Here is a 9842-nt window from a genome sequence, read left to right as displayed (position 1 = left end):
GGTAAAGTGTATTTTCTTTTCTTCCCCCCACAGCTTTATATTGAAGTATAATAGACAATTAGTTGCTTGTATTTACATTGTATAATTCAATGAGTTTTTTTTTATTATAGTTGGCATATAATAATATATTCATTTCAGTTGTACCACATAGTGATTAGAGATGTATATAACTCACAAAGTGGTCACCTCACTAATACAGCTATCCCTCTTCCCCCTTACATATTTTTTACATTGTTGATTATTTTCCTTATGCTACATTTTATATCTCCATGACTATTTTGTACCTATGTAGTAAACATAGGGGTGCATATATCTTTACAGATAAGTGTTTTCAAACTTTTGGAGTAGATACCCCAGAGGAAGGATTGCTGGGTCATATGATAATTCCATTCTTAATTTTTTGAGGAAGCTTCTTACTGTTTTTCATGGTGGCTGTACCAATTTGCATTCCCACGACGGTGAGGGTTCCTTTTCCCCCACAACCTCTACAACACTTTTTATTACTTGTCCTATTGATGATAGCCAGTCTAACAGGTGTGAGATGGTATCTCATTGTGGTTTTGATTTGCATTTCCCTAATAGCTAGTGAGGTTGAGCATCTTTTCGTATGTCTGTTGGCATTTGTATGTCTTCTTGGGAGAAGTGTCTGTTCAGGTCCTCTGCTCATTTTTTATGTTGATTGTTTTGTTGTTGTTGTTGAGTTATATGAGTTCTTTATATATTTTGAATATTAATTTTTAAAACATAATGAAAATACTACATGCAACATGATTTTTAAACATAAAATACTACAGAAAATTTAATTATGAAAATCAAGAGTTTCCTCCTCCATTCATTCTCTCCCTAACCCCCTATTCCTCCAGAAACCACTTTACTTTTTTCTGTTTTTAAGTATTTGCTGGTGTTCTCCTATGACAGATTTCTAATTTCCCCCATTACCTAGTCTTCCCTTACTATGTGTAGCCATAGTACTCTATGCAAAGCTAAAAACTTCCCTCCCCAGCCTGTCTTACTGCTAGATGTGGCCATGTGGCTAAATTCAAGCCAGTGGTATCCAAGCAGCTTAGGGTCACACATTTTAAAAATAAAAATGATGATCCCCTATTTCCCTTCTTTCTTCATTCCCAAAGAAAACAAATGTGGTACTAGTAAGCTAGCTTCTGTTAAGGAGGTGAGGAAGATACCTAGGAGGGAAGCAGAGCAGTAAGAATAAAGAAACCTGGGTGCCCAGAGATCCTCATGGAATGTAACCCTTATGTGACCTAACTGTCCATCTACAGTAGACTATCCTGGGAGACAGCTTCTTAAATATGTTTACGTGTCTGAATTTTGAGGTTTTATTATTATAACAAATTAACCTATATTCTAATTAATGCAGAAACTGACTTTTCTTATTTTAAGGCATTTTATTTAAGTAGATACACAAGATCATAAAAAATTATGATATAATAAAACATAAAATATAATGACATTGTTTCACTCTGACAGGCAAGGATTGATGATATGGCTAAGAATATGTTATTTAAGATTTTTTGACTAGAACCAACTATATATTTCTTTTGTCCTTCTTGACTACAGACTACAAAAAGTCCGAATTTACTGAAAAAAAAAAAAATTTCAAGCTGTTTGGAGCACTAGATTTCATGGGACTCCCTTTTAATAATGATTTGAGGTGGACCCACTTTTTCCTTCAGTCTTTGTTCTTGTTTTATTCCTTAGTTCCACTGGGGGAAAAAATTCTAAAATTTAATCTAAAAAAGATAAGTGGGAATAGAATTATCAGTTCTAAAATTATTTCCCGTTAAAGTTTGAAGAGGTCTCCCTGATCTTTTAATAGCTAGTTGAAAGTATTCCTTAGCAGTCTGTCTTCTTCTTCTTTAAAAATTTGTTTTAATTACAGCTGACATACAATGTTATATTAGTTTCAAGTGTACAACATAGTAATTAGACATTTATGTAACTTATGACATGATCACCCCAATTAATCTAGTACCCATCTGACGTCATACGTCGTTATTACAATATTATTGACTATATTCTCTATGATGTGGTTTACATCCCCATAACTGTTTTATAACTTAGCAATCTAATTCTTATTCCATTAGACTTATTATATCTTTTTATTTGTATTCTTTTCCAACTTCCTAGAATATTTAGATTTACATCTTTTTACTTGGTGTATCAGTATATTTTTTGGTATATCTAAAAGATTTCTCTAAAAGTGAATCTTTTTTCATTGATTTATTGGACATTATAATCCTTTCTAGTTTAATTCTTATGCCATTCATCTCTGGGATAATTTTTACTATTTTATTCCTTATATTTTTCTTCTCTCTATTTGTTTCCAAAGCTTTTGATAGGTCTAACTTCTAGTTCAGATCCCATTTACTACTTGAACTCGCTTCAGACAAAGACAGCCTATCTTAGTTTCTTTCTTTTTTTCAAAAAAATTAAATTTATTAGGGTGACGTTTGTTAATAAGATTATATAGGTTTCAAGTCACAATTCTATAATACATCATCTGTATATTGCATTGTGATTCATCACCCCATCTGAAATGCACACCCACACTTCTCTACATAGAGTTGCATATACATATCGAAACTCATATTCTAATTAGAGATGCTATTGATGTTCACAGACTAAAAGAAACTAAGAGAAGTTATCAGTTTAATATCTTATATATTCTCAGAATCCTGACTATAGGTTTCCATGGTGGTTTTACCTCCATAACTAAATTACAAGATCCCTGAAGCATTCATAATATCTTACTCCTATGCTTACTTTGTAATTTTCTCAGCTAAATCCCCTGTAATATATAGTGGATAGTCAAAAATATTTATCTCATAGTTGATATAAATGGTTTATGATTTTATTATTACATTAGAGCTACACAGTTATAAGAAATTTCCCTTGGCATATCTCTGACCTAGAAGTGTTAAATACAGATGTTGTGAGTATTACGTTAAACAACTTTTCTCTTGTTCACCTAGTACTCTTTTCCTAATTTTATACCTGGTAATCTCCTATACATCCTTCAGATATTTTATTCTTTATTTGCTTCCTCAAAATGCAAATACTGATTTTTCCTGTTGTATGATATCATCTTTAAATAATTTTTTATAACTTTCAATTTATTGGTATTACTGCTTTACTTAAATCCATTCCTTTCAAACTAATTTGCTTTCTATCACTGTGTATTAATTTGCATTTTCTACACTTTTATATGTAAATGTAATCATACTATGTACTCTTTATTTTTGGTCTGGCTTCTTTTACTCAGTGTAATTGTTTTTGTGTATCCATAGTTTGTTACCTTCTATTGTTGGGTAGTATTCTATTTTATGGATATACCTACATCTTGGGACATTTGGGTTGTTTTTAATTGTTGGTAACTAAAGTTATTGGTGATTATGAAGAAAACTGTCATGAACATCTTTGTACAAGTTTTTGTGCGAAAATATGCTTTAATTTCTACTGGGTAATAGGAGTGGAATGGCTGGGCCACATGATAGGTGTATGTTTAACTTTTTAAGAAATTGCCATAGTGTTTTCCAGTATATTTGTATTACTAGCAGTGTATTAGGATTCCAGTTTCTCCACATCCTTGCAACATTTGGTATAGTAAGTCAGTCTTATTAAACTGGAACAATTCTAGTAGCTATAGAGTTTTGTTGTTTTAATTTGCATTTTCTTAATAATTAATGATGTTGAGCATGCTCATTTGCCATTTGTACATATATATGTATATTTTTTGGTGAAGAGTCTATGCAAATATTTTTCCCATTTAAGAAACAATTGGGTTGTTTGTCTTGAGTTGTAAGTGTTCTTAATGTATTCTAGATACGAGTTCTTAGATATGTTTTGTATACATTTTCTTCCATGTGTTTTTTCTCTTTTTATTTTCTTAATGATATCTTTTGAGGAACAGAGGTTTTAAATTTTGATAAAGTCCAATTTATCATTTTTTGATCATGCTTTTGGATTGGATCTAAGTTTGCCTAACCCAAAGTCCAAAATATATTCTCTTGTCTTTTCCTTGTAGAAGTTTTATAGTTTTTAGGTATTACATCTAGGTCTATGACCTACTTTGAGTTCATTTTTGTATATGGTATATATGCATCAAAGTTAATTTTTTTGCATATGCATAACCAATTATTCCAGCAGCATTTATTAAAAAGATTGTCCTCTCTTGCCTTTGTATTTTTGTTGAAATCTGACTTCTGTATATGGTGGGTCTATTTCTTCACTCTTCATTTTCTTCCACCGATCTATGTGCCTGTTTTTATGCCAGTACCCTATTGTTTTGATTTCTATAAGCTTTATGATAAGTCTTTGAATCACATAGTGTAAGTTCTTCAACTTTGTTCTTTTTCAAATTTGTTTGATTATGCAAGGTCCTTTGTCTTCCATGTAAATATTAGAATCCCCTTGCCAATTTTGACAAAAAAAGGCTGCTGGGATTGTAATTGAGATTGAGTTGAGTCTATCAATTAATTTGGGAAGAATTATCATTTTAGCAATACTGAGTCTTCTTATCTATGAACACGATGTATCCCTCCATTTATTTAGATCTTCAATTTTTCTCAGCAGTGTTTTATAATTTCAGTGTATAGGTCTTGCACACCTTTTATTAAAAAAATCAGATTTATCTATTTCACTTTTTTTCACACTATTGTTAATGGTATTTTAAAAAAGATAATTTCTGATTGTTCCTTGCTAACATATAGACATATAACTGATTTTTATATGTTGACCTTTTATCCTGCAACTTTGTTAAGTCCATTCATCAGTTCTAGTAGCTTTTTTGTATATTTCTTAGGGTTTTCTACATAGATGATTCTTTCATCTGTAAATAAGATAGTCTTACTTCTTATTTTCCAGTTTTTATTGCCTTATATTTCTTTTTCTTGCCTTACTGCACCAAATTGATTGATTGTTCTACATGTTTTGGGCTCCACTATTCTGAAAGGAAAATATATTACTTTATAAAAAGACTTTGCTCCATACTAGATTTCTATGTACTGGATAAGACGTGCAACCTGAGCCCTAGTAACAGGATAAAAGACAGATTACTAACGCTGGCATTTCCTTCTTCAGAATATTGTCATCACTTTTCCCTTCTTCTGCCAGTTTCCAGGACAGGTTTTCTCTGCTAGAGGAGAGACATTTGTCGAGTAGTTATTTTCTCAAAAATAGAAAGTTATCTTCAGCAGTAACTAAAGGCTACATGAAAATTGTTTGACAAAGGTGGGACTTCTGAACAGGTCCACTTTGGGGCCAGGTAGTGAAGTATGTGGCATTTTTCTCTGATGGAGTTTTGCCTTCCTTAGCACCTCTATCCCTAGAATTGTGCTGATTTTGTTCTTCTCTCTGCTGCCTACAGTGTTCTATCTAGGTTTCTTCACTCTGAGATGTATGAATACTCCAGACTTCCCTCCCCCTCACCCGTCCCCCCCAGTTCTCTAACTCTTATCAGAATGGAGGTGTTCTGAATTCTATTATTCCAAGTTAGTTAATTAGACTGCCTTGTCTGATAGCTCCCAATTGAAAAGCTATTGGATAAATTAAGAATGTATTAGCTCTCTGGAGGGGATCACATTTTTTTACGGGTTTGTTGAGATAAATTTACATAATATAAAATTCACCCATTTAAAGTATAGAATTCAGTGGTATTCTAATATAGTCACAGAAATGTGCAACCATCACCACACTCAGTTTAAGAACATCTCATCATCCCTGAAAGAAATCTCATATCCTTTAGCTATCACTCCCTTATCCCTTTGTCTTCCTTACCTCTCTCCCCACCTACTAATCTACTTTCTATTGCTATAGAATTGCTTATTCTGGATATGTCATGTAAATGATATAATACAATATGTACTCTTTTGTGACAGGCTTCTTTCACTTAGCATAATGTTTTCAAGGTTTATCCATGTTGTAGCATGTATTGGTAATTTATTCTTTCTTAGGGCCAAATGACAATATTCTCTTGTATCGATACACCACATTTAGTTTATCCATTTGTTATTTGATGGACATTTGTTTTCATTTCTCTTGAGTATATATTTAGGAGTAGAATGTCTGGGTCATATGAGGAACTGCCAGATTATTTTCCAAAGTAGGGGCACCATTTTACATTCCTACCAGCAGTGCTGAGGGTTCTGATTTCTCCACATATTTGCCAGATCTATGATTTTCCTTTTTAAAAAAAGTATCTATCTATCTTTTTATCTATCTATCTATCTATCTATCTATCTATCTATCTATCTATCTATCTATCTATCATCTATCATCTCCTTCCTAGTGGGTATGAAGTAGTATCTCTTGGTTTTGATTTGCATTTCTCTAATGACTAGTAATGTTGAGAATCTTTTTTATATGCTCTTTGATCAGTTGATTATCTTCTTTTGAAGAATGTCTTCAGATCCTTTGTCCATTTTTAAATTGGGTTATGCACGTCTTTTTTTATTTTGATGCCTACAGCACCTGGTCTTCCTAGGTGATCTCCCATCCAGGTAGTAAACAGACCCGGACCCTGCATAGTTTCCAAGATCAGACGGGATTGGGTTTGTTCAGGGTTGCATGGCCATAGACTATGCACGTTTTTTTATTATTGAGTTCTAAGAGTTCTTTATGTATTCTGGATATAAGATCCTTAACAGATAAATGATTTGAAAGTATTTTCTGATTCTGTAGATTTTTTCACTTTCTTGATGGTGAATATGTCTTTCATGAACAAAAGTTTTCTGATTTTGATGAAACCCAATTTCTTTATTGGCTATTCTGAGTTCTCTGCAATTCCAATTTCTATAAAGAAGTCAGCCAAGGTCCTGATAGGAATGCACTGAACCTGTAGGTCAGTTTGGAGGTATTGCCATCTTAATGTTAGCTTTCCAATTAGTGAAAATCAGAAGTTTTTCCATTTATTTTATTTTATTTTTTTCCCCACTTATTTTAGATATACAGCAATGTTTTTGTTTTTTATAGTATAAGTTTTATACTTCATTTGTTAAAATTATTCCTAAGTATTTTATCTTTTTGATTCTTTTGTAAGTTGAATTGTTTCCTTACGTTCATTTTTGGTTTGTTTGCTGCTAGTATATAGACACACAACTGATTTTTGTGTATTGATCTTGTATCCTGAAACCTTGCTGAACTTGTTTATTCTAATAGTTTTTAAGTGGATTTCTTAGGATTTCCTATATTTAAGCTCATGTCATCTGCAAATAGAGATAGTTTTACTTCTTCCTTTCCAATTTTGAGGCCTTTTTCTTGCCTAATTGCCCTCGCTCAAACCACTGATTCTTACTTTTCTTACAGAAGTTTAGTAGATTTTCCTGAATAAATGTTTATTCATTTGTTATATGCCCTTAGGACCATTTCTACAGACTTTAAGTGGTTGGTTTTTAAAATAATTTTCACTAGTTTTGCTGGAAGTGGGACCACGTAGCTCCTCACTCTCTCATGTTGGAAATAGAACTCTGGGAATTGCATTTTAAAAGACTAGATGTAAAATGGTTATGCTAGACTTAAAAGAATCAACTTCTGATGGAGATATTTTAGACCAAGCATTGAACTGCTGAGGCTTGTAAGAAGTGGAGGATATTCCCCAAAGCATAATTTGTGGGAGACAACTTATGCTATTCTTCTGTGAATCAATGAAAGAGACCAAGAAAAAACCTGCTATGAAACCCAGTAAGAGTTCTGTCACTTCTAGATGCTCCAACTACATTTACTCAGCATACAATAATGTTTTTCTAAGATTTTATAAAAAATTTTAAACATACAGAAAAATTGAAAGAATGTTATATTGAACACCATATTCTCACCACCTACCACTATAGTTAACATTTTATTGTATTTGCTTAATGACATATCTATCTATCCAGTCATCTTATTTCTTAAACATATTTTATAAGTTAAAGATATCAATACATTTCCCTCTAGACACTTCAGCATGCACATCATTAACTAGAGCTTAATATTTGTTTACCTTTTTAAAGGTGAAATTTACATAGAGTGAAATGCACAAATCTCAAGTGTAACATTTGATGAGTTTCGACTAATACAGACACTGATACAATGGAAACCTCTTTTAAATTTTGAGACAGTTTCACTCCAGAAAGCTTCCTTAATCCCCTTTTCAGACAATCTCCCCATCCCTATCCACCAGGTAACCACTCTTCTAATTTTTTTAAACCATAGCTTAATTTCACTTCTCTAGGACATTATATAAATGGAATAGCATACACTCTTTTGTGTAAGGCTTCTTTCACTCGACTTTGGAGATTTACCCATGTTGTTGCATTAATTAGTAATTGGTTCCTTTTGATTCTATCGTGTGACCATTTCTTTACTTTCCTGTTGATGAATACCTAGATTGTTTCCATTTTAAAGTTATTATTACTCTAGTTGCTCTGGCATTCAATATAATCTTTCTGTGGATACATGCTTACTTCTGTCTTGAAGGAATGCCTAGGAGGGGAATTTTAGGGGTCATAGTTTTGGATATATTTACTTATAAAAGAAATTACCAATATATATACTTTTTTTCCCAGCGCAGTTACACTATTTTACATTCTCATCAAAAATGAAGGTTCTGTTTGCTTCATGTCCTTGCCAAACTTTGGTGTTGTCCGTGTGAAAAATTTTATACATTCTGGTTCATGTGTAGATGCTTTAATTTATATTTCTCTGAGGATAAATGATAGTGAGCACTTTTTCACATACTCATTGGCTATTTGCATCTATTCTTTTGTGAAATATCTGTTCCAGTCTTTTACCTGTTTTTAAAATTGGATTATTTTTTTATTAGTGAGTTGTAGGAATTTTATGAATATCCTAAAAATCAGTTCTGTGTCAGATATATGTATTTTGAATATTTTCTGTCAGACATATGGCTTGCTTTCTCATTTTTATTTATAGTATCTTTGATGAGCTGAAGTTTTTAGTTTCGATGAATTCTAATTTCATTTTTTTCTCTTAAAAAATGTGTCCTGTCTTTTTTTGTGTGTGTCTTGTCTATGAAATCTTTGCCTATCCTCAAATCATGTAGATATTCTTCTGTGTTTTCTTTTAGGGCCTTCATAGTATTAGATTTCACATTTTAAATTATTTTTGTGTATATTGTAAATAAGTTATTAAGATTTATTTTTTCTTTATAGATATATAGTTCTTGGTCTTGCGATATTTTTTTATATTTTCTCTGAATCACCTCATTTTATAACTAGAACTTATAGCCATTCACTTTTTGCTTTTGTTTAGCAATCCTGACTTTCACTTTTGTATTGTTTTCTGGTATTTACTAAACTTTTGTTTAGAAGTTTTAAAAAGGAAAGAAGAACTGTGAATTTGCCTCAATTAGTCTGGGGTGGACTGTCTTGTATGTTGTAAGATCAGAAGTTTTAAAGAGCAGTAATAAAGAGGCAGTTAGTTCACAGAAAGAGAAACTAAGTTTGCAAACCGAGGTTCAGTTAAACCCTGAAAAATCAGTTGGTAGAGAAACCTTTGAAATTCACATATTTCACTCTCTGTTAAAGCTTAAGTTGATATTTGGCTTACACTGTCTTCTTCCATCAAACACTGTCAGACGACCAAAATCCAATATGATAATAACACCTGATATTCATGTAGCACTATGCAGTTTATAAATTACTTTCACAAATAAAGTAAGGTAATAATTACTCATACCATTAAAAAAGAAAGATGAATACATGGAAGTGCTGAATGGCTATATAAGTTACCCACAGTTATAGAGCTAGTACATGGTGAAGCTAAGGCTAGAGTTTATTTTTTTAGCTTATAAATAACAAATTTATTTCTCACAGTTCTGGAGCCTG

The 9842-nt window shown here is 32.0% G+C and overlaps 1 protein-coding gene and 1 pseudogene across 1 annotated transcript in view; one reads left to right on the top strand and one right to left on the bottom strand.

Annotated features, from left to right (window-relative positions):
• IMPG2 (interphotoreceptor matrix proteoglycan 2) overlaps window positions 1-9842 on the top strand; it is a gene marked incomplete at its 3' end in the record, with an annotated part of 66455 nt that overhangs the window by 5469 nt on the left and 51144 nt on the right. The window lies entirely within an intron of this gene.
• On the bottom strand, window positions 6478-6597 carry LOC112480968 (annotated as a pseudogene).

The sequence above is a fragment of the Pteropus alecto genome, unplaced genomic scaffold (assembly GCF_000325575.1).
Source record: "Pteropus alecto unplaced genomic scaffold, ASM32557v1 scaffold20, whole genome shotgun sequence".
NCBI classification, from domain to species: Eukaryota; Metazoa; Chordata; class Mammalia; order Chiroptera; family Pteropodidae; genus Pteropus; species Pteropus alecto.
The sequence above is the reverse complement of the archived record's forward strand: the minus strand, read 5'-3'. Positions and strand labels throughout refer to the sequence as shown.